At 40.3% G+C, this 20,122-nt stretch overlaps 2 protein-coding genes across 11 annotated transcripts in view; one reads left to right on the top strand and one right to left on the bottom strand.

Annotated features, from left to right (window-relative positions):
* Positions 1-10,780, bottom strand: part of CDH5 (cadherin 5) — a 29,395-nt gene extending 18,615 nt beyond the window's left edge. Inside the window, exons 1-2 of one of the 4 annotated variants that reach the window (XM_080411185.1) lie at positions 10,009-10,780; positions 195-1,795 (exon numbers count right to left, since the gene is read on the bottom strand). The gene's annotated coding sequence lies outside the window, so the exon portion shown is untranslated. The remainder of the gene's footprint in view (positions 1-194; positions 1,796-10,008) is intronic. The other 3 variants (XM_080411184.1, XM_080411183.1, XM_080411182.1) reach the window with 3 other exon arrangements.
* Positions 1-20,122, top strand: part of LOC308073241 (uncharacterized protein) — a 319,052-nt gene that overhangs the window by 107,304 nt on the left and 191,626 nt on the right. The window contains exon 3 of one of the 7 annotated variants that reach the window (XR_013931955.1): positions 3,318-9,994. The exons of the other annotated variants lie outside the window; for them this stretch is intronic. The gene's annotated coding sequence lies outside the window, so the exon portion shown is untranslated. Of the gene's footprint in view, positions 1-3,317; positions 9,995-20,122 lie in introns of those variants that run through there. 7 annotated transcript variants of the gene reach the window in all.

Below are 20,122 nucleotides of genomic sequence, written 5' to 3'. Positions count from 1 at the left end.
AAGGTACCTTTGAAGCACAGAGGACTTCAGTGTGTTTGCCATCTCCTGACAGTGGACCAGGGTCAGAAGTAACAAGTCTCAGATTTTGTCCTCCCACTTTCTTTGTCTCGTAATTACACAACATTGCTCTAACCAGCTGCTAACAAACCCAGAGAAACATGGCAGCAAAGCAATCACACGGGTGTAATTGTTACCTTCACTCCAGTGTCTGCTTGGCATCGAAGCTGCAAAACTGTGATCCTCTGTCGCTCCTTTGAGCTTACAATGGGAGCAGAGTTGGGGGCACGTAAATAAGTACAGTGAGAATGGGAACTAGGGTAGGTCTTCAAACTTTAGTAACATCACTTAAAAAACGAAGTAAATTGTGCAATGTTTGACTTGGTGCAATCATTTTTTTGTTGCATTTTCAGATACAATTTATTTCGGGTGGTTACTCAGTGTTTCTCTTGTTTCTTATTAAACCTGTCTTGTCACATGTTCTCAACAGTGTACAATGATTCATTTAAAAATAGGCTTTTCCTGAGAACATTGCGGTGCTTTTTCATTTCCAGATTATTGAGCTGATTTAAACAGACCTAGTGCCTATCTGGTATTATATTTTTGATTGTCCTTATGTTGATTTTATGCATCTGAGAAGTGGTTTCCACTGATGACTAAACAGTCTGGAGTGCAAATGCCTACCTGAAAACTGACTATAAAATGACTTCTTATATGTGTGATAGTATCTTTGAGTAAATAGCCACTTTGATGACTAAACAGACTGAAGAGCAAATGCCTGCCTGAAAACTGATTATAAAATGACATTTTATACTTGTGATAGTACCTTTGAATGAATAACCACTTCAGCAATATCTTAACTAAACTTGCTACTTCAAAAATCCCCCGTGTCACTCAGTATTGTGAGAGCCCTCTTGTGTGCATTTGGTCCTATTCAGTTCTTGGTGTTGATGCTGCAGCACTGTGCGTCAATATTGCTGAGGACATAATTCAGCATTTCCGATTTTGTCTCTGGTTTTGGCTTCTCATATTTTTTCCAGGAAAAAGAGAATAATTCTAATCTGAAAGTTCTTTGTCATTTCAGGTTTGAGTTTCTGGTAGGTCTGGGGAAAATGTATTAATGATTTTATTCCCCTGTCTGTTCAACTCACCCAAAAATTCCCTCCTGGATGATACAAAATACAACTTCGTCTCATGGGTGGATGAAGTCCACAGCCAGGACAGATGACTCTTTCAGCAGTAAAGAAATTTGGCTATAAAGATCTATAAATACCATGTATATGTTAAAGATTCACTGCCTGGTGGAAAGCAGGTAGCAAAATTGGTCTCCCGGTCCTTCTACCTCAGATACAGAACTGGCTAAAATCGGTGGAGGCAAGCACCGTTTTGGTGCTTTTTTTTCTTTTCTTTTCTTTTTTTTTTTAAGAAATAAAGCCACCCTCCAGGCTAGTTGAGTGAGAGCTTGTGTACTGAAGACAGTTGAGCAGGAATGATGAGATCTACCTGAATGTCCCCCCAGAGCTTCCTGACTCCCCTGCTTGCATTTTAGCAAGTGACTTGCTGATTCCAGGACTAAAGTGCTGCAGTAAATATTGAGAGAAGGGTGTATGAAAAGGCTGAGTATGAACTAAAAATAAGAAATATATGGTCTAAGAAGACATTTGCTGTAAACAGAATGATTTTAGAGGAGTGAGGAAGAAGGTTTTAAGAGGTTGCAAAGGTCTTTGTTCCTTGCCAAGAAGCCTTTATGGAAAAGGGATGTGTAGATTTGCAGTTTGTTTGCTAGAAGTCTCCTCATCTGAAAGAGAAGCAGGATGAGTCAGGTGCAGGATCTGATCTTGTACCAGTGAATTCTCCTGACTTTACTGTAGTTTGTTTTACATCAGTGATGTGCCTAATAATATGTTAGCTGTAGTTTAATAAAAATAGAAATATTGGCATGAGTGGGGAAAGACTAATCTATAGCAAGCTTTGCTCATTTTAATCTATGAATAGTGCAGTACTACAGATGCAGTCAGCCATCATAGTAGGCCAGAAATATCGTGCTTTGTGCTCTTGTCCATCTTTGCTCTGAATTGCTTTGAATCTGACCCGTTACATACAGGCATGACCTGTTGGACAACCAGAGAAATAATTTTGTTGGTGGTGCTACTTCAGCTCTGTTCCTTACAACACAAACCTTCAAAGGTATCCTGATAACTGCATCAGTAGACTCATAACATTTACTATCTGTTAGCTGGGTGTGCAAGATACAATCATGACCTCACTTTGGCTCACAAAAAATCCTTTGCTGCTGAATGCTGGTTTATTTGAGAGAATTCAGAGGCAAGTCTTTGGGACAGTCAAGCACCAAGGCCCAAAATCTCAAAGGTAGGAGGACATTTACAGATGTTGCAGGGGTGAAGCTAACAACTGACTGACAGAAAATTTGTTCTTGTCTTTTGATGACAGTTGCCAAATGCTGTTGAAATCTGAGCTATTTTGGGGGGGTTAGCTGCATTAAGTACAGCCTTTCTGTTCTGAAGTGAGCTAATAAGATGGGTGGGATAAACTCCGCATGCATAGTTTGGAACTGCAAACATTTTCCCCTATTAATTCTTTGTCCAAAATACAAAGCTAAGAGGAAAATATGTCCCATCAGATTAATTACTGATAAAGACAGATGCTGAAAAAAGTGATGAAGTACCAGTGTTACAGACAGGCAAAGAACTTGTTCCCATTCTTGTATCCAAAAATTTGTTTCAGGGATGATACAGCAGTCAGGGTCTCATTGACTTTGAGGAATGATTGAGTCTCTGCCACTCTCAGTGGTGTATTTATGTGGCTGTAGATCCAGCTTTTTTCTTGCTTGCTTGAGCCAATTTTCTTTTGCTTAGCCCAAACTATGGTTGGTTTGGTAGGAGAGTCACAGTGCAGGTGTCTCAGCACTGAGCCTCCCTTGTCCCCTGCACTTCCCGCACTCAGATAATGTTGTTTGATTTTTGGAGAGTGGGGGTTTGGGTGAGCAGAGGACGAGGAAATCCTCCAAAAATTATTTGGCTCATCCCAGTGCAGAGGTGGAACGGTGTGGGTATATTGGAGATGTTTATGATCACTAAAAAGGTTTCTCAGGCATCTCTAAACAGAAGCTTTGTTTCCTGCAACAAATTGTAGGCACATTTCAGAATTTATCTGTTTTGATACTGCCCCCTGGTTAGCTCTGCTGTACACAGAGATTAGCTGAAGCTGTCACTGAATGTTTAAGAATTTGGCCAAGCTGAAACAAAATAAGGTACACTATGACAATTATAGAGCTTCTTCCACTTCCTCTTTGTTTCCAGATAAAGCCTTAATATCAGAGAGGCTTCCTAGCACAGAGCTGCAACAGAGTGGCTTTGATTAAGGAAAAGTCCCCATCCTTTGAGGAACTGCAGGTAATAAATATGATTTTTATTTTTTAAAAAAGTACAGTGTAGTTGTGTTTACAGCAGATAAGATTTTTTTGACATTTACCTTCAACAAAAGCTCAAGAGCAAAAGTATCTGTCTTGAACACAAGCATCATGCACAGGTCGCAGTAATTGATATTTATTGCGCTAATGGTAATCTGAACCAGAGAAACCATGTTTAGCTGGCTGTGTGTTCCAGTTCTTTTGTCCAGGTTATTCTACTGGGTAACTGAATGCATTAGTATTTCCTCTGAAAATTAATTTTGTGGCAGATAAAGAAAACATGTACATATACATAAATATCTTGTTTTCTGGCTGGGCAAGAGGCTGAAAAACCAGGGTGTGTCTGGATATATTTTGTTTGGTAATTACTATTTTTCTCCTTTTTTAAAATGTCTAACTCAAATGTCAGTTCATTCTTCTCTATTTCCTGCCCTTATTCAGCTAGACTTCCAAACCAGGCTTAATTAACTTTAAGACCTTTTCTGCCCACCCCTAGAGTTAGTCTTTTCCTGCAACATTTCCATTGTTATAATCTCCATGTGTTGTGAGATGATACGACATTATTACTGCTCTTACGAATTTACAACAAGCTTTTCAGTGTTTTTACTTACAGCTTAGCTCTTGTCAGGAAAATCTCTTGTTCAAATCAAAATAACACTAGGGAAGCACATTTCCAGCTTACAGTACTGATAAAGGGAAGCTGGAAGGCCTGAAAATTCAGGCCTCAGACACAGGGGAGCTTAAATAGATGAGGAAAGCTGTTGTAAATTTTGTGACTTATTTTAGAGCTAGACATTTTTCTGCATGGATTTGATTCCATGTGGGAGTGACTGTGATTTAACACAGTGTTTTGTGGTGTTTTGCTCCAGTATCTATGCACTGGCTTAAGCAGGTCATTAGTCTGATGAATTTTACAACCCCAGCCCAGAGGCGATGATTGCAGCCATAGTAGGTGCTAGTCCAACATGTAAGATGTGACTCCAGGAGTGACCCTGTTTCAAGGCAGGCCATGCTTTTGTTTACAATGTGGTAAGAAAGAAGTCTTTGTGGCAGTGATAAAAGTGAGAGCTGGGGGCTTTCAGCTGGCTGGCCTGGGGTCGCATCTGCTCACAGGTCTTCTTAAGCCAGCACCCAGGATCTAGGCTGGTGGCTGCTGCTGCCCTGCTGGGGCACAGCGCTGTGAGCATTGGGGAGCAGCCTGCATCCCCCCCAGGAGCTGATGGCTTTAAAGTAACCTGGCTGTTTGGGAAGTTCTTATTCACATCAGTGCTGCACTTGTGGGTTTGCTGCCTGAATCCGGAACACAGCTGGAGATACTTCTTAAGCTGAGGTGGGAATTTTTTTTTCTCCTTCGTTAGTGGCTGTGTAAGTGGAACATTTAGTTCTCTCACAGCTCATATTTTAATCATGGCCACTGAAAACTCCTTTCTTGTGCGAATAAAGGCTTCCTCTTCATTTAAAGAAGCCCAAGATCAATCCATATAAGGCAGGTAATACAGCTCACCATTTCACAGCAGGAAAATGATGCAACGTATTCCAAAGAGAAATGTGCCCCTTTCTTCCTGTTTGAAACTTAGGTTGTCTCCAAGTGCAATTACCGGAAGATTCAGTATCTATTCTAATCCTAAACTTTTACCAAGGCTGCTGCTGGCAAATCTGTTGTACAAAGCAAATGTGTTAAATGGTGCAACGGATGATAGATCTCCACAACAGTTTTGTCTTGTCAAGTTGTTGTCTTTGTAAAATGAACCCATTCCAAAAATCATTCCTGCTTTTTCTGCTGTCTGCTTTCTGCCCTTGCTTCTTAATTTCCGTACTGGATACATGCTTTAGGTGGCGTGCATTGCTAATCTGGGCGATACTAAAATGTGCATAGTGTAGCAGTATTTGTTTATGTTTTAATGACAGTCGAAAAAGCTAAATGAACAGTTCTGAGCAAACAGACAGTATATACTATTTCATTGTAGGTTTGGGTTCCTAGTTCAGGTGGTGAAGAGTTTGATACCTTATTAGTAGTATTGATTGGTTGGTCTAATGCTAACATGAATAATCAGGTTCTCTTGCATACAGATCATATATATCTGAAAGACTATGGCAATAAAACCCAGTGAGATAATACAAATCTCTGAATTCAGGTGTAGGATTGGAGGTGGAGGGAGGGAGTATCCTACAAAAAGAATGGAGAAGCTAACCTAAAACTGTGTGCCAGTGGAATGTTCTGCCGATGAAGCTGAACATATCACAGGAACAATTCCCATCAATGGCAGGATTTCCTATCATTTGCATGAGAGCAACATTAGCCCCTTAGTCTCCTCAATTGGTATGTTGTAAGGTAGACTTTGCACTCCTAGAGGATTTCCAGATCAGAAATTCATATCAGATAGCAACATAAAAGGAAGGGGAAAAGGAAGGCTGATCCTACCAAAGCATTAGAAATGTGGACAAAGACAGGAGAAGGAATTCAACTGTATCCTCCAGACATACTGTGGAAGTGGAATTTCCCTTCACACTGTCATACACAATAAGGACAAGGGCATGTGTGTGCTGCAGATAACCCACCTTGTGCCCCGTGAACTTTGCCAGGTGTCAGGAGGACCAATCCAGATGTTGCTGGTGGGCTTGGGAAAGAGAGGAGGATGCAGAGAAATGGATGACTTCAGTGAGGGCAAAGCCAGACAGGCCACTGCTAATTTGTGGAGACTGATAGTAGGCTTGTTAAAATAATGTGTGCTAGAAACAGGGGGCTCTTCCTCCTAAAGATTTTGCAGAGGATGGTGGTGAAACCTCTGACAGAAACAGGAGGGTTTTGATGACATGTAGGCTGACTTTCTGAAAACTGACCTCTCCGAATTTTGAAAAATGCAGAATTTGAAACACTTCTGCTTTTGGTCTACCTCTAACTATGGTGGTGCTCTGTAATTCCTTGCCTTTCAGATAACAGTGTTAGGGCTGGCCTTTTGGAAAGGTCCCTGTACAATTTCTGCAGTGTGTCCTAGGTACCATGCTTGCCTTTTCTCTAAAATATTAGTCATTTTTCACTATAAGTTCTGGATCCTTTCATGGATGATACCATGTAACACTTTCACATGGGGCTCCCAATCTTTTGTAAAACAATTTTGCTGTCTCACACCAAAATACCTGTCTGGAGAAAAGTCTGCCTGAGTGTCCATCCTTGTGCTTGACCCTTTCTGGTTTCCTGGTTGTAAATCTTTACTTGGATATATTCAGAGTACCAAAACTGAAGTGTAGGCAGTGTGAATACCTGCAATGGATTGCTAAGTTTCCTCTCTGCCCTTCCCCTGTCTTTGTCCAGCCCTGGGAAACACAGCTCTTGAACTGTTCCAGTTCCTGTGACCATCCGTGGGCTTTAACTAGCACCTAGGGGGCTGGGCCCCAGGTCTTCTCACTGCCCACCCAACAGGTGTGTATGGCAGCATATGCACAAAACAGACTCATGGCACAAATAACATCCATCTCAGAAGTATGTTACAGAGAGAACTTCACATATTCAGCAAAATCCTATGTTGAAAATATAGCTAGTCTCACGTGTATTGACAGATTTGAAATTCAGGTCAAGATGAGTGAAGCTCAGGTTCTCATGGAATGAAAGGGCTAATTTGTATTTTCACACTGAACTGTAAACATGTTCTTCACAATTTTTTATTCCTTTTTTATATTTCAAGATCAGACTTATTGCAGAATTTAGGAGGTAGGTGGCACGTGAGTTGGTGAGAGACGTGCATTCATGTTGCACATCATTATTCCCAGCATTAGTCATGTTGGTGGGATCCCTGGGTTTGCAGTGGCCTCTGTACGTGGGCTGAGGACAGGCCCTGAAGCCGGATGCCTGTAAGTTTCTTGGCAGCAAAAATGGTAGCTCCTGATCATGACACCAGAGTGTTGTTTGCTTTGTGTTTGTGGTGGAAACATACCTGCACAGACCCTTCAAATGGAGTAGGGTGCCGAACTGAAATCCACAGGTGGATCAAGCAAACTCTCACCATGAATTAAGCTGGTATCCAGCTCTGGGTTTGCTAAGGTCTGTTCTCCTAGTTCAGATTCTGATGAGCTCTTCAAAGGCATGGGTGAGGAATTGTTGTACCTTAGTGGTTATGAGCTGGGCATCTCTCCATTCTAGCAAATCTCTGATTTACACAAATAATCACTGCCTGCTGTGTTCTAGGGTGGAAGGGAAGCCAGTCATGTCAGGGCTAAACTTTGAGGGATTTTTGATTTCTAAACCCATAAGATAACAAAAGGAAAGATACTTGTTTTTTAAAAAAAATACACCAAAATATTTTCATGGCTGACAAATTTCTCATAAAGACAGAGAACCTCTTATTTTATTCTTGGCACTAACATTTGAACATCTTTATTAAACTTCTGGGACCTGAGCAAAAACTGGAGTTATGAACGCATGACAAAAATAACCATGAAGATTTCTTACAGAAAGCTCAGCTGCTAGAAATGATCAGTTACCTCTATGCTGCGAACCTGTGCTTTTTAAGAAAAGATAAAGGATTAGATGGCCTGATTTAAGCCTGTAGTTTTTTTGATATGTGCCCTGGCAATAAAAAAGAATTTTAGAAAAGTTTTTCTATTTTCCATTTGAAATATCAATTGAAGTAATCGATTTACATATGCACAGTGAAGTTCTTTGTTCCATAAAGTGCTATAAATCAGAGGAGCTTCTAAATCATGCCCAGTGAGTTTTACCTAGGTCCTGTTTGCAGTTTCACTCAGCAGAGGCAGGATATGAAGCAAACCTGACAACAAACCTGTTTGTTAACTGTTTGGGTGGAACTGTCTCTGCCTAAGCTGCTGTTTCATGGCATAATTTCAGTGCTAGCATTTGTTTTAAAATGTTTAAGAAACAGTTTTATGATCTTATGTTAAAGAGCAAAACTTCGGCAAATACTTCTTGTTACAATGCAGTGCAGCTGTAGCAGGCATAACGAATAAAGCCCAGGTTTGTGGACAAAGCAGGAATGATTTGTTAATTGAGTTTATCTTTTGCTTTCAAATTCATTTGTTTTATTGTTTGTAACTTCACATTCTTCTCTCTAGTATACTGTATTATTCTAAGGCTTTCATATGCTAAATTAATTCGGTGTCCTTTTCTCCTGTTAGTCACCCTTTATTTAAGGATAAAAAGTACCTCCTGGAGATACCACAGATAAATTACAAGTCAGCTTTTCTGTGATTTGTTTCCGTTATATTGGTTGTTGTTACAAGTCACAAATTAACCTAAGATGAGAAGCTTTTGTAAATCATTGGAGTATCTTTGCCTTTGACTAATATTTTCTCCTACATAAACATCTATAATACCGTATGCTTTTACAAATTATATAATGTTTTCTAATCAGTGGAGGCAGGGACACATTGATTAACTATACCTTTGTTAACTGCAGTAGCAACCAACTTTTAATGCTTTTGGTAGCTAAGAATGGAACAGATTTTCTCACGGAAATTAATCTTCTTCCATATCTGTTTCCCTTGCATTTCTTTCCTTCCTTTATCTTTATTACAGCATGACAACCAGCACGGTAAGGTACTGTGCACACTGACAGACCCACTATTGCAGAATAGACTTCTCACAAAAAAAGCAGTATCTATTCATCTCTTATGCATAAGTACTTTGTCTCTGCAAGCCATACAGCAAACTTATTAGCTCGGGGACTTGCTACACTATCTTTAGGATAAGATAAAGCCTTTTCAGCCAACTTTATGTATCAAGCCACTGCTTGTAAAACACCTTGTCAGAATAAGTTGCTCTTTTTGAACCACAGAGATCAAGAAACTTTTAAAATAAGAATCGCTGGTCATTTAGAACAGGGGCTGTAAAACCTGGTATTCCAGAGTTAGGATGCTAAAGTACCTGGGGCACTTTAAATTTGAGATTTAGGAGACCTAGTCACTGATGTGTTTATGTAAACTCTCCTCTAAGCCTTAAACAAATCTCTCAGCAGGAGAGAGATGCCAAAACTGGATAGTATACATGGTGGCTTTCACCTCCTCTTGGCATTGGTCACAATAAATCCATAGCACCTTAAAGACAGATACTAAGTCACCCCGCACTCTGATAAAACATACCGCATCAAACCATAGCACAGCATACACCTGCTTGCTTCAAACAGTACTGTCTGTAACTGTCCACACTGCAAGTAAAATCCTTTCCTTAAGAGTTTACAGGAGAAATTTGCAGTATCATTTCTGTCTCTTTTCCATTATGAATGAGCTTTGGCAACATAATCTAGATATTACAAAACAGAACTACAAAAAAGTACAAAATACCTCTTCTTTTAAACAATCTGGGAATATTGTGGTATAGCCCAAGAAAGCCAGAGATTTTCCTCTTCCAGTGTCAATTGTAAACAGCTCTGCTTTTGTCTGCACTTAATTTGGTTTAAGTGCCATCAAAGTTAGGCCCAAAGGATTCTGTGGGTATGTATAAAATGCATAGCCTGTCTGCTGGTATTTCTTGAATTATTGAATGCATTAGAAGAGATTTTTGGTGGAAGTAAAAAACCTGAGAAATGAACTTCATAACTGAATGACAGCAAACACCATTTATCCCTTACCTGAGTCACAGTTGGTGAAGGTTCGGTTTGTTCCCAAGTCAGGCAAACTAAAATCAGCAATATCCCAAAATATTAAGCAGTACACAGAAAATGAAGATCAAATAGAAAAATCCACTTCTCTTTTCGTTAAGCAATACTGGGAGTGTTCAGTTCTCCAGTCTCCAAGGTTTTCCAGCTGGGAGTCAGCCTTTTCCCATCCTGCATCCCGGCATCCTGTTATTGTTCCAAATCTTAGTAATACAGTGAGAAAAGGGAGTGGAGGAAACAAGATAAACTTAGCCTTATTATTGCTATACCTACTTACTTGTTGCTGACTCTAATGAGGGAGCTGAATAAAAGGAAATTGGCTCTGACAGAAACACAAAAGTTGGTATGTTATTTAGTATTGTTTTATAAAGAGTTTTAGGAGTTAGCAAACATCTGAATAGTACTTTAAATAGTGTCTGGTATTTGATCAGCAGAGCCTATGCCTGTTTTGCACAAACTGGTTTCAGAGAAGTTTGGAGATGTTCTGTCTATAAGGATTTTTATACCTGCAAGCAGAAAAGCTAAGGCCCTTATAAGAATGTGGCCAGGTTCCTATAAGGCTCTGTCACCACTCGATGTAGATTTATGACCCTAGAAGCAAGACAGCATAGGTGGGCATTCCAGAACAAGAAAATGTTTGTAACACCTTGATTATGGTTAATTTTAAGTCTTGAGAGCACTTAGGGCAAACAGAAGGGAAAGATTCAGCATCTGTGTGACATTCCTGAGGATGGCTTGCTGGGCCGTGGCAAAGCACAGGCATCAGTGTCTCTAATACTGTCACCCACATAAAACTTAGGCCAGGATATCGTTCAGTGAGCCCAGCCTGATGAGCCAGTGGGCTTTTTTACAGCCTAGCCTGAGGACTCAAACCTTTCTGCAGTATGGTGATGCATTCTTCTGTGCTGCCTGCTGTTTTCTGACCCCTATCTGCATTTTGAAACTGAACGCAAGGGTGTATCTCTGGCATTCTACAGTACAGATGGAAGAGGAATTTTTTTACTAAATAATGCAGAAGGAAATCTGAGAAGTGTGGAACTTAAAACTCACTTTTTTTTTCGAACCAGTTATAATAAATGTGGACAAATGTTCAATGTATCTTAAGTAGGACTTTAAATTATAATGTTCCACAGTTAAATACTCTCATGCCCCTATTTGTCATCACAGTCCAGCACAGGTGATGGCATTGATTTCCCGGCTTGCTAGAAGGCTGAGGTTGGTTAGACTGTTTCACATTTTTATGATGTACAGCAGCAAAGATGAACAGCTTTTTAAAATATTTGATGCATTAATTATTCAGAAAAGTTAAGCAACTAATGAGGAGACATTTTTCAAAGTCTTACATAAGGAGACCAACCAGAGTTAAGTTTTCTTACAAGAAAATAGGCCGTTCCTGTGACATTATTGAGAGAAGAGCAGGGAGGATGTTGATAGGAGTTTTCCAGGGAACGGCAGTTATCTGGTCAGGATGCAGCTCAGTGATAATCTGGCATGCACAGCAGACAACGGTCCCAGATATGATTTACTTTTGCAAATGACTTCAACTGTATTTACAACCGTTGCATAGCCTTTGATGTTCATATCTGTGGACTTGGGAGTGAGCATGCTATTTAGCTAATCTAAACAAAGAATGAGGATAAGGGAGCCCTTCACGTCCGCTGCTCAGAAAAGGAGAAGAGAAACCCCCCATGTTCTCTATATATGCCCCGAGACATAGATTATCAAGGTCTGTTTTGATGCCAGCTGCATAAGCTTTATTAGTTGGTTTATTTTATCTCTACAGAAAGTTTCAAGGAAAGAAGTGAGAAAGTTTCTATAGGTATTTTCAGCATGCTGTGTTTCAGAGCTCAATAGTATAACTGGAAACCATTTATATGCTTTGACGAAGGTACTTTCATTTAAATTTTAGAAACCTGATTTAATATCTCAAGACCACATTATGCTTTATACATTTCATCTCTGCTGAACAGATTCTTTAAGTCTTGTTTCTGGCTATGTCCGTTGGGATTTTAACAAATGAAAACCCTATCTTTGCAGCCCTCTCCAAAGGTGGCAAAACTCCTACTGGTTCAGACCATGCCATGCCCTCTGGTTAATCCCAGACATTTGTCCTGCTACTCTTCCTAGGTGATGAATTTCATCATGTTTTCAAAGCTGCTGACTCCAAATGCTAGCAAGCATGTTTTCTTGTAGATCTTCAGCTTTCAGACTTCTTTCTTTTTATCATTAGGGCCAAATCAACAGACTTCGGAAAAATTCCTTGATGACTGGTATCTTTTCATAGAATCATAGAATCATTTTGGTTGGAAAATACCTTTAAGATCATCAGGTCCAACCGTTAACCCAGGACTGCCAAGTCCACCACTGAACCGTGTCCATAAGCACCACATCTACATCACTAAGCACCACATCTTGCTTTGCAAGCAAGGAGGTAACATTTTAAACCAAATACTAATTCACACCAAGTTTTGCTGCTGAGAAACATCAATGCATGATGAGACATTAGCAGATATACCTACCTTTTAGGTGCCTCATTTTATGCCAGAAATCCTATTTAATAGTGAAACTTCTGGAGGTGAAAGGGATAGGTAAAAAGTTAATAGAATCCTTGGCATCTAACAACTTTCCACTACTATGTGTGACTCATGGATGGAGCTGGTGGCACGAGTAAAAGGAGCGATAATGATTTACTTTACATTTCACAGTGTTTTTCTGCATTTCCTTTTTCCAAATGACACCAGGCCTTTTTCATTGGTCTGTTCACCACTGCTGTACAAGTTTTCTTCCATGTTATGTCCAGCTTTCCCTACTGGACCATTTCTCTTTTTCTCTGAGGTTTTCCCACAGATGTTTGCTAGCTGCTGTTTTTTGACTTTGTGGCACCTGGATTAGATGTGTCTGGTTCAGATCAGCATCTCTTTCTGTGAAACTTTGTAATGTTAGCCTATGTTACTTCAGTGCTGGTGTCTGAGCAATCTTCCAGACTACTTATGCTAGTAAAGTTTAAAACAGTCTTTCCTTTCTTGTATAAAAGGGGTAAAACTCAACTTTGCTTTGAAGATGCTTGTGCATAGTTTGAATTTTACATTTCTGGGAATCTAATAACTGTCATCTTGCTACTGCTGAAAGGAACAATGTGTTATAATGGGCAGAAACAGAGCCCTCATTTACTATGCTAAATCTATTAAATTTGACTGCTCTCACTAACACAGATACTTGTGAGTGGGTTAGTATAAGTTAGTGAAATTGATAACTGCACAGAATAAATATGAGATTAAAGCTTGCATCTTTTTTCAGAATTACATTTTGTTTATTGCTGAGGAGATTGGTCAGGTGATCTGAAACTCCAATTTCATTACTTTCTGCTTAGTCAGCAAGGCAGGCTGACTCTTATGTTAATAGCTTTTGGTTATATCTTGTTTCAGTTTTTCACTGTAGTGCTTGTTTGCTGTCTCATCTGATCAGTGCTCTGTGAAGTTCTCGTCAAAGAATTCATGGAAACCATGGTTTTAGGATCAAGTTCATTGCTTTCCTAACCAGCACTAATTCCAGAAAAGTTGCTAAAACAGCCCATGCCTTTCATTGAGTAAACATGGATATTTTTTTTTCTTTGCAAGTGATTCTAATTACGGTGAAATTCCACATGATAAATAAGCCCTTCTTAATAAGCACCGTCATCAAAACCAAAGACTGCTATTGTCACAGCTGCAACTAATGATGTTTTAATTTCTTAAAAGCAGTCATCCTAATATCCAACTCTTCACTGGAGAAGGGCTTTACACTTGGCAATACAGCTCAAGAATGCTTTTGTAACAGTTTGTAAAGGTTAGACCTAGTAGTCTGTCTTGCTAAACCCAGCACATTACAGGCACTATGGAAGTGAAGGTCTGCCAAGATTTGAAATTCAGTCACAGCAGTAATATTGTGTTAGTATTTTTATGACCAGCTAAGAATTATGGCAGGGTAGAGCATAAGCTTTCCTTCAGTTATAAAAATAAACTTGAAATGCTAATTTTGAATAGATCAGATAATTGTTGTAAAATCCCTCTCATTTTAAATTTGCAATTGTATCTGACTGTTGTCTGAAACCTCTCTGGAAGAAACATTACTTAAAGTCTAAAAAATAACAATTACTGCTCCATGTGGAAAGCATAATATCTGCACCATGTTGTGTTGTTATTTCTGGGATTTTTAATCAGGGCAGTGCAGTGCTCTTAGTCATTTCCACTTGGTAACTGTTTTCCTTTTTGTCACAGATGAGGTGCGTATCCTGGAGTGAGTCTGACTCAGCTTCCTTTTGTCAGGTTTGTTAAACAAAGAATGTAGCCCTGCTTTTCTTTTATTTATTTATTTTTTTTTTGTAATATAAGGCGTATTAAAAAAACTACTGAGGTATTTTAGTTAGAACTGGTGGAATTGAACGTTTACTGGGGACATGCGATGGCATTTTTCTGAAGTGTTTTCCAGAGTACTGTTGTGGCTGTACCATATGCATTTCATTAATCTGGATCTCTCGTGGAAGGTTAAATCCAATGCTCCATGATCAGGCAAATCTCTCATCATATATGAGACCTCTGGCTGCATAAAGACTAATGACTGCAGGATTTGCGTCTAAAATGCTCAGCAGGGATTGATCCCAAATGATCTTGTTTCCTTGTTTGGAAATTACAGGAAAAAATAGATGTTAGAAAATGTGCCCATATTGTACTAAAACTTAGTAGCACCCTGAGCAGGAGCTGTAAAACGGAACTGCCTTACCAATGGACTGAAAGAAAGGAATCATGAATCCCTTTGTTTTGTTCATAGAAAACACAATCTGCGGGGATTTTAACAAGCAAGGTTGCAGGCTAACTCAGGCACATTAACCTTGATATGTGATTTGAGTTTGAAGAGCCACTCTAATGCAGAAATTAAATATTTTCCAGAAATGTTTTTTGATAAACGGTCATTTCAGTGAAACTTTTTCTCCCAAAGAACATATCTGCTTTAATTGAAATGTCCTTTAAAATAGAAACGCAAAGCAACACAGTCTTTTCTTCTCCCACTTAAACCAAAATGATGAAAATCATTACCTTTCATTCATTAACACTGCTGATTGTAGAAGCAGCACAGTGTTCACCTCCGGTAATGTAAATGGGAAGCTCATGTTTTGGTGTAGAAGATTTTCTCTCTCTCTATTATGCCAGGTTTGAAATGAGAAGGACAACATCCATTTTAATTTTTGGTAAAGTTTGCAGTGCAAACACTCTTTATGCCTGTGGCATTAATTTTAAAAATAAACAGAACCAGAGTCTGTAGTAGGTGATGGAGGGGTAGTGCTGTGGAGCTGCTGGGGCAAGAGGGACTGGGGAGGTTTCCCTCTGAGCCTTGTCCTGTGTTTTCTCTGGACGCTGTGCTCGTGTCCTGACTGTGTGCTGCGATTCGTTGCTCTGTAAGGGATGCAGCATATCAGCAGGACGGAGCTGGAGAGAAGGAGGGATATGCCCTTCTCTCCTTCCTTCCTACATTATTTACATAACACACATACCCATCCTGATATGGGCTTTCATATGACATTCTCCCCATTGATGGGTCAGATGTTGCCAGCTGAAACTCCTGGCTGCAAGCTCCTGACTTCGGTGGGTAGGGTGACCAAGGGCAGCAGACCTCGGTCCCTGTGCTCAGCAGCACTGTTTGACTTGTTCCGAAGTTGCACGTCTGCTAGGGAGCTCTAAAACAGAAGATTTGAGATAAACTTTAATAAAGGTTGAAATGATGTTGATTTTTCTTTCAAAAACCACTGAAACCTATTTTTTTTTTTTTTTTGCCTTTTACTGTTCTGTGAGAGCCTCAGGGGAGATAAAAAGTCAGGTTACTGCTTGAACTGCAGGCTCTATACCAAATGACCATTCCAGACATTGGAAAGATGTCATCCCAAAAGCTGCAGCACACAAATAGCTCTGTGGTGCTGGGATTCGTGTGGCTAATCAAGTGCAGCAGGAGTTTTATCTTGAGAGTAAGATTATATGGTACTGAGGTGGAAAGAGCAGGTACAACAAAGTGTATGTCACACAACTGGGGCTGCTTTCAGGGTGATGCTGGGGCGCCATTCTCCTCAGTGTCTTTCCCAACGCTTATGCACTGTATCCGCTTGCACACTTGCCAGAGAAGGCGTGTGTCTCACTAGTGCTTTGTTCTGTGCTAGATGAGTCTGCAAATAAACAAGTTCCTGGAAGGGAAGTTGCACTGGGTGTTTACAGGACATGAGGTGACCCATATCTGAAATGCTTTCATTGATGCCCCTTGAGGTCTCTAGATATTCCTTTTATCTTGTTACATTGAACTGCCTACACTCCAGTGGTTTAATCTCCATGTGTGAAGTCATGCCATTGACGTTAGTGTCTCCTGAACCAGGTCATGGATCACCTCTCCCTTCCCCCCCAGTTTCATCATGCAGGGGTGGGCAGAAGAGCTCTGCTGCTGCGCTTGGAGCACCTTCCAGCAATGCTCGGCTGTGCTTTATTGAGGCGCGTGCACACACGTGCTGTCTTGCTGCTGCTCAGCCATGGCCCTGCTGGGAGCACGGCGTGCCAGCCCCAGCTGGTTGGCAGATCACGGTTGGGGCTGGCCAGATCTCTCTGGCATATGGTTTCATGGAGTGGGAGAGAGGCTGCAACACCCTGCTATTGATGTGTGAGGTGCCAGTGACGGGATGGAGAAGTGCGAGGTGTGGGGTCTGGGCTCCGCTGCACGGCACAGACTGTGTGTGAGACTCCACAGGCTTCTGCGACAGAGATCAGATGGACCCGAGTCTCAAATTGCTGCCACCCTTTTCCCAAGGGCACAGGATTTCAGACTGAGGTTTTGTTTTGTTAAAGTAGCTCAAGGGAAAAGGGAAGGCAGTACACGTGCTTTCTATAAAAGCTGTTTGTGGATCTGTCCACTGGGCTGAGCATGTCTGAGCGTTTGCCAAAAGGAGAGTGGAGAGAGCTGCTCTGAAAGAATTCTTGCTGAGGAGCTGGAGTCTGGGAGCCAATGCACTAATGCCTTGTAAACCGGTTCAGTGACTTTTACTCATTTATATCCACTCTCTTTATTATACCCTCAGACCTAGGCTGCCTTATTTCTGGTTTTGCTGCCAAACACTGTGCAAATGCAGATGGTTTAAGTGTATCGCTGACAGTCCCCCACGTATTGTTCTATCCGGCAGTCTGCATTGTGCCTCTTTTAGCCAGTGAGTGTATGTGTTAGAAATCCTAATGGCTTGGAAATCAGTCAGTATAGATTTTTTTCCCCCAACCCATTGAAACTGAGCCATCTTTGTGGAGGCAACAGCAGCTAGTATTTTCCTTTATTTAAATGCTGAAGGCCATTCTCTGCTATGATGTTGTCTCCTCTGCAGTGAAGCTGCTCTGATTTCACTAGTTTGAATTTAGCCACTACGGTGGAATGTGGAATATAAAGTTTCAGTCTTTCCCTAGAACTGATAAAATAACATTTAATTGTTAATGGAAGGAATATATTTATAATTGAATAAATATATTTGTAGCTTCTGACAGCACAAGTGTGATGGAAGATCTGATGACATCTGGATTTGGGTTTAGGTTTTCTTGTTTGTAGTTTTGGCATAAAGAAGTATCCTGCAACTAGTCAGGGAAACTAGTCAACACTAGAAACCTTCAACAGAGATTGAAGGGCTTGGTCTATAAAATGCCAAATTTCGGTGGCTATGATCTTTGCAATGCAGTGGAAAAGTAATTTTTAATCTTCTGGTCACCTGTGAATTGCTCAGTTTGATAGTGCTGGGGCATAGGACTGGTCTTCCCAGCTACATGCTAACACTATGGAGCTGTATGGATCTCATTGCAACTCTGCTAACTGAGGGAATAATGCAGAATGAAAAATGTGTAATGAATAATGAAAAGACTCAAGCTTTAGGAATTAATGATTCATGCTGAAATATATCTGCCTTGGAAAAATTTCTTTTGCTGATATTTCATCTTGCATGTACAAATGGTTATGCTGTGCCCATCCCTGTGCTCTTTTACAGAGATTAAAAAGAGTAAGAGTTGGTTACTAACATCCAAACAGAATCTCAAAGGAGAGAATATGTATATTTAAAAGCACAATGGAAAATTTAGGACAGTTAAATCCTTGCTTTGACTTTTCAGGATTTACATTAATTTTGGAAATTCAGAGAAACAGAAAAATGATTGATCTTGCTGGTTTGCAGAGGTTGTACATGAACAATTCTATTAGGATCTATATTCTGAGCGTGCTGCTGAAAAAGTATGTCACTAAATTAATTTATAGCGTAAAGATATATTTACAATAAACAAGAGGAAAGGTAAATGTTCTTGAATTACTGCAAGTAGATTTACAGCTATTTTGACTTGTCACCAGTTTAACACAGCAGAAAATTATGCTGATTTAACTTTAAAAAGAAAAGGCATATTTTTAAAACACTAGGATTTTCAAAAAAACCCACCCTTTGTGTATTATAGGCACAGTAAGTGCAGTATTTTTAAATGTGCTTCAAGTATGTATGAAATAAAGCAGCTGGTAATTAATATATTGTGTTACAGAGTAACTGATAGCCTCCTCTGAAGGCTGCCGAGGCCAAACCCCAGAGCAACAGATCCCAAATCCAGGCCCTTCGGTGGATGGGGCAGTTCAGCCAGAGCAGGTCTGACCCAGACCTTTACCCTGCCCTCCCCTCAACCCAGCGTTCTGTGGCTGTTTCTGTGGTCTGAAGCACAGAAACTCTGTGAACGTGAGGATCTGGCCTCTTTGAATATTGGACTGAAATAGTTGAATGTTAGCGCGTTTCTTCCTCAAAGCTGTATGGAATAGAATTGACTATTTTACTTGGAAGGGACCTACGATGATCGTCTGGATTTGGCTTCAGCAAGGCTGAGCTAAGATCTCATTAGAAAAACTTTCTTATGATGCTTCCAGTGTTTCCTGCCCAGTGTTTCCGATGACAAAGGAACTGGCTTTCTTGAAGAATTTTGTTGTTTCCTTCCCCGACCTTGGCCGGCGTCTGCAGGTGTACAGCAGCACAGTGAGAAATGCCTTCTACGTGTTTCCTTTACGTTTTCAGAAAGGTTGGTTTAAGGGAGGCTTGGATAAAATATGAGCCATTTGTAACCATCCCTGTGGAGCATTATCACAGCTAGGGCTGCACGTAGGAAATGAGTGCAGAGGTGTTCTGAAGTGTAAGCATTAGATGTGAGCAGATTTTAAAAATCTGGCTTGTTGGAAACAAAAAGGCACCTAACCCAACAGCAGTGAAATGCAGTGAGTCAACAAGCTGGAATGCGCTGTTGGCTGTGGGTGATGCTCTTTCGTGGCTTCCATCTGGGTGGGGAGAGAAAATGCATGTGGCGTGGCTCTGGAGAGAACATTTCAGTTCAAGTGGGAGGGGGTCCTGACTGTGTGGGATTTCACTGTGGGTAAAAGATGCCTTCTCCAGCCCAGCGTGGGACAGCTTGTCTAGCACTGAAATAAGGAAGCACATCTGTGTGTCACAGAGTATTTGTTTCCCATGTACTCTTTGACTGTCATAGCAAAGATTTTCTGTCCTGTCTTATCTGGAGGAAAAAAAATAATAAAAAGATGTTACTGCTATCATTACAAAAAGTAGATTTGTTTTAAAAGAGGTCTAATTAAGACTAAAACAATGGGTACCTGAGCATGATTTGACAGTGGTGCTGCACCTATAGGCAGGCTGAGATATTTAATACACTGCAGGAAAGCCTGTAACATTATTCTTTTTTTTTTATGATGAGTCAGTTTACACTATTTGAGTGGACTTGATCTCTGATAATTATACAAGTGTAAATATAAAGAGCTTCTGCTAAGGCTGTAAACAACAGTTGTGTAAACACTTTTTACAATAGCTTGAATAAAAGTTGAAAGTGTGGATTTACTTCTTTTGCAGTAGTTAGACACCAGTTCAGGTGTCTTGGCTGTGTTTGAAAAAATGCTGTGCTTTTTTTGGCTTGACAGTCTGGAGGTAGAGAGGAAAATAAAGAGCAGCTGTAGTCAGAGAGTTGAACTATTCAACAAGGGCTTAATGCATCACAAATCAGGAAAATGAGAAATT

The sequence above is a fragment of the Falco punctatus genome (assembly GCF_963210335.1).
Source record: "Falco punctatus genome assembly, chromosome: 14".
NCBI lineage: Eukaryota > Metazoa > Chordata > Aves > Falconiformes > Falconidae > Falco > Falco punctatus.
Note: the sequence above shows the minus strand (reverse complement) of the source record. Positions and strands in the feature narration are given on the sequence as shown.